The sequence below is a fragment of the Marmota marmota genome, unplaced genomic scaffold, assembly GCF_001458135.2.
Source record: "Marmota marmota marmota unplaced genomic scaffold, marMar, whole genome shotgun sequence".
Lineage (NCBI taxonomy): Eukaryota > Metazoa > Chordata > Mammalia > Rodentia > Sciuridae > Marmota > Marmota marmota.
Window position 1 is genome coordinate 29,681,017 of NW_026000185.1, and position 4,334 is coordinate 29,685,350.

Below are 4,334 nucleotides of genomic sequence, written 5' to 3' on the forward strand. Positions count from 1 at the left end.
CCCCGCCAATCCTCCCTGCCCCTTGTCCCCCCACCACCGCCTCCCCGCACCAAGCCTCCCCAATTTCTACATCACCGTACCTGGCCTGCCGGGCGCCGGCCCCCCCATGCCGGGCTCCGCCCGGAGCAGGAGGAGGGAGGAGGAGAGACAGAGAGACCGGGGGGAGCAGAGCTGGGCCCTGCCGCAGAGACAGCCCCGCCTCCGGGTCCGCCCCCAGACCCGCCCCCGGCCCCAAACCCACCCTTCCACACCCTCCAAGGACGGAGCGGGAGCGGTCGCGCTGCGCTGCACCGCCGGGCTAGGGTGGGGGGCACGGGGACCGCGGAGCCTGCGGGGGCGGCTCAGAGGAAGGTCGTGGGACGCAGGGGGTCCTGTGCCAGCCCGCCCCGCCAAGGGGCGTCCTCTCCTCGCCGCCCAGCGCCCCCTGCCCGGCCGGGCGGTGCTGGGCTTTGGTCTCCTCGGCCCCGGCCGAGCGACGCGCGGCCGCTCAGCGGCGCCCCCCAGCGGCAGCCCAGGTCCTGCACCCACCCGCGAACCCCGCGCGCCGGGCGCTCCGCGCTCCGCGCCCGGCGTCTGTCTGGGGCCGAGGCTGCGGCTACGGGCCCGGGGTGCAGTGAGGCAGTGAGGCCGGCAGAGGGGGCTGCCTTCCGGACCAGGGGCTTCCAGAGTCAGAAGCCAGACACTCGGCCACTTTGCCCAGCAGGGGGCGTGCTCCCTTGGCCGCGCCCCCTCTTCCCCGCCGCCCCCAGGTGCTGGGAGGGAGCGAGAGTTGGCTGACTTGGTGTCGGCCTCCTCCCCCTGCAGCCTCCCAGGCGCCCGGACCTTGTTCCAGAGTCTGGGCTCAAAGTCTTCCGCCTATCCGCCCCCGCGATCCAAGTCATCCTCCCCGTAACCTTTGACTCTGCGGGCTCCGCCCGCCAGGACCTGGGTGCAATGGGGTTGGTTGGTCTCTTACTGGGACCACCGTAGCCACCGCCTGGGTGCAGTCGCAGGGGTCTCTGAGGGGCATGACCTAGCTCTCCTTTGGTGACCTTTCTCAGCAGTTCCCTGAGAAATCCCTCGCTGCAAAATTCCTTTGGAGTACAGCTTTGCCATAGGGTTAATTAGCTTCAAGGTGATCTCGGTTTTACTCTTAGCTGGCTGAAAAATGCGCCCCAAAATATATACATGTACTAATCCCCGGAATCTGTGGACCGTTTTCCATATGGCAGTCTTTGCAGATGTGCTGTGTGGCGTTAGGCAAATTGGATAACCTATCTGAAAGATGCCTCATCTCATACCTAACTCAACAAGGTTTGGAGGAAGAAAGGGAGCTGGAAGTGCTTTGTAAGTCGAGGGCCCTACATATTAAAGGCTATTAAATGCTCCTAGGAGAGGTAATACATTAAAACACAAGAGTCCTTTAACTTTTACACCTTAATGGGAATTAATTTATATTCATTCAACAAACATTTCTGCAGAGATTGACAGTATCCCAGGGACCCTCCACATGGAAAAGTCCACAATGATGCCAAATGTCCGAGGCAGAGAAGGGGTCCAAAGATTCCTTGTGAATAGTTTGTAGGAGTCAGCACCAAAAAAGGAGGTTCTGGAGGTTTAGCAGTAAAGTCTGTGTTCAGAATGTTGTCAGAGGGGAGAGGGTTCTGCAGGGGAGAGAAGGATGAGGTCTGGAGGGGCAGAACACGTGTGGGAGGCTGCTTCCTGGACCTCAGTACCTGGGCTATGGCAGGGCCCTGTTACTACAGCCAAAGGGAGACATACAGCAACGCAGATGCATTTAAACAAAGATATAAAGAACAAATATATAAAGCGGGCAGGGGTTGCATTATTTTACCTTTTAGAGTGATCAGAAATTTTCATAAGCTAAAGCAGAGGGAGGAGGGATCTGGAAAAGAGCACTAGAGAGTCCAGACAGCCCCCTTATACCTCCTGGTTCCATTGAATACTAGCCCTGAGGCCTTGGTCAAATGCGTGAGCACTTAGGAGCCTTGGTTTCCTCAGCTAGAGCTCCACATCTGCTCTCTCTTTTTAATACTTTTTAGTTGTCAGTCGATCTTTATTTATATGCGGTGCTGAGAATCAAACCCAGTGCCTCACACATGCTAGACAAGTGCTCTACCACTTAGCCACAACCCCAGCCCTTCATCTCTCTTCTTCAGAAGACAATATGAGAAAGTTTTAATATACTCAAGAACAGGTCCTTCCAAGTGACAAAAATTAATTAGAATCTGTTCATCTCCTTCTGATCCTGCAAGTGAAAGCAGACGCAGCCTCTAGATACTGCTTTGGCTAAAAGTATCCCGCCCCCCCTCGGAATGTTGGTTAGGGAAGCCAAGAGAGAGAAATTGGTAGTTGGAGTTTTGGTTTGTTCTATTACTAGTAGACCTTTTCTGAGTGTGCATGCCTTCTCTTTCACAATGAACAAGGGATGAGATGGGAGAGGTAGGAAGGTCAGAGGTGGGGAGGGTCCATGCTTGTGGCCAGCTGGGGTAGACCTCTGCAGATGACTATGTAGACATACATAATGTCTAGGGGCTGGAGACAGTGCAGGTGGTCACTGCTTCTAAGGTCTTTGTGAGTATCTGTATATGGCACCTGGACAAGAATACACAGAGGCAGAATGTTTCTCTACCACTGACAGCCGTTTTGGACTTCCTGGGTCTCAAATTCCACATCTCAAGATCATGTCTGAGATTTGATTTCAAATACTCCAGCAAAATCCAGGAAGAGATATTGAGGGTAGGTATGAACAAGATTGGCTGAGTTGATCATTATTGGGTACCTGGGAGCTCTTTATATTCTTTTCTCTGCTTTTAGACAGGTTTGAAAATTTTCTTAATCATCTATTTTAAAGGTATGGGGAGGGAATAATTGGACTCTTCTCATGTAGTTACCACGAAAACCAGAGACGTTATGACAGTGATAGCCAAAGCGCACCACAAGGTTGACTGGGCACTTAGGGGCACCCAGGCACCCAGGACGTGCCCGGTAGTTTTCTTTCAACTCTTCTTTGGCCAGTCTGCAGGCCAATGGCAGCCAGTGCCTACAAGTAAGGGAATCCCCTGCCTCCCCGCAGACTCCTCCCCCTTTTCTCCGCCCTCTCCAGCCCTTCCCTCCGAGAAAAAGCCCGGCTGGGGCCCAGCAGGTGTGGGGTTAAGGCAGCCTGTTTGGGGCCCCAGCCGCGCGGCAGCGGCAGCAACTGCAACATCGGCGGCTGTGGCAGGCCTGGCTCGGGGCCAGCTGGCGGGGAGCCTCAGGAGGGAGGAGGGAGGAGGAAGGGGAGGAAGAGGGGAAGGAGGAGGAGGAGGAGGAGAGGAGGAGCAGTGAGCAGGCCCGAGGAGGCAGGACTTCCTGGTGTGGGGGTTGTCAACAGCCCAGAAAGAGAAAGACAGAGACAGAGACCGAGAAGAGCTGAGGAACCAAGAGACGGATCCAGCGGGGCCACGCGGGAAAAGCCTTGGGAGACCCCACTTGTCCGGGACCGCCGAGACCCGCTGCCACCTGGAGCAGCTGGGGGCTGAGCCGCCCCCTCCCACAGCCGTCGGGAGACCCGTGGGGCTGCAGAGGCCGCGCCTGGACTCCTCCGAGGAGGCGCGGGTTCCTTCTTTTCTGGACAGCAAACTTTCCACGGAGATGCCTTGCAGGATGAGGTGCGGCCTCCGGAGAACTCCGGGCAGCCGCTGATCGCTGCCTGCGTCCCCCGCATTGACCGGGGACAGGCGGCCCCAGAAAAAGGACAGCCCGACATCTTAGTCGCTGAGACCCCTGGCTCAGCTTGGTGACTGAGACCCCAGAGGTAGGTCTAGGGGCTGGGCGGGGCGCTTGGGGTGGCGGGCAGGGCCTGTCCCAGGGATATGGGAGCCGAGGTGGGGGTCCTGGAGGCCCAGGAGAGGTCTCCAGGTGGCCTGGCCAGGCGAGGAGTCGCTTCAACCCGGTTCACCCAAGTCCGGGAGTCCCGTGCTCTCCGGGCAAGTCAGTCCCGGTGAGTTTGAATCCCTGACAAGAAATGCTCAACTTTGGGTCTCATCTGCCTCTTCCTGCTCTGCATGCCCTCTAGGTCCTGTCCCCTCTATTCTGGTGTCTGTCATCTCTGCCTGTCTCTTTGTCTCTGGGTCTCTGGCGGTTTCCCCTTCCTCCCCCATTCTGCTCCCCAGAGAGGAAGCCCCGGAGGTGGCCTGCCCACTGCTTTTTCTCTTCTCTCTCTCTCTCTCTCTCTCTCTCTCTCTGACACACACTCTCTCTCTTTTTCCAGTTTGCAAACTCAGCTCTGGAGTTCAGCAGCGACAGCAGCAGGAAAAACCTGCCCCTGCCCCTGCCCCTGCCCCCCCCTCCCG

The 4,334-nt window shown here is 57.4% G+C and overlaps 1 protein-coding gene across 3 annotated transcripts in view; it reads right to left on the minus strand.

Annotated features, from left to right (window-relative positions):
- Nyap1 (neuronal tyrosine phosphorylated phosphoinositide-3-kinase adaptor 1) overlaps window positions 1-334 on the minus strand; it is an 8,609-nt gene extending 8,275 nt beyond the window's left edge. For all 3 annotated transcript variants that reach the window (XM_048790011.1, XM_048790012.1, XM_048790009.1), the window contains exon 1: window positions 81-334. The gene's annotated coding sequence lies outside the window, so the exon portion shown is untranslated. The remainder of the gene's footprint in view (window positions 1-80) is intronic.
- Window positions 335-4,334: the final 4,000 nt, after the last annotated feature.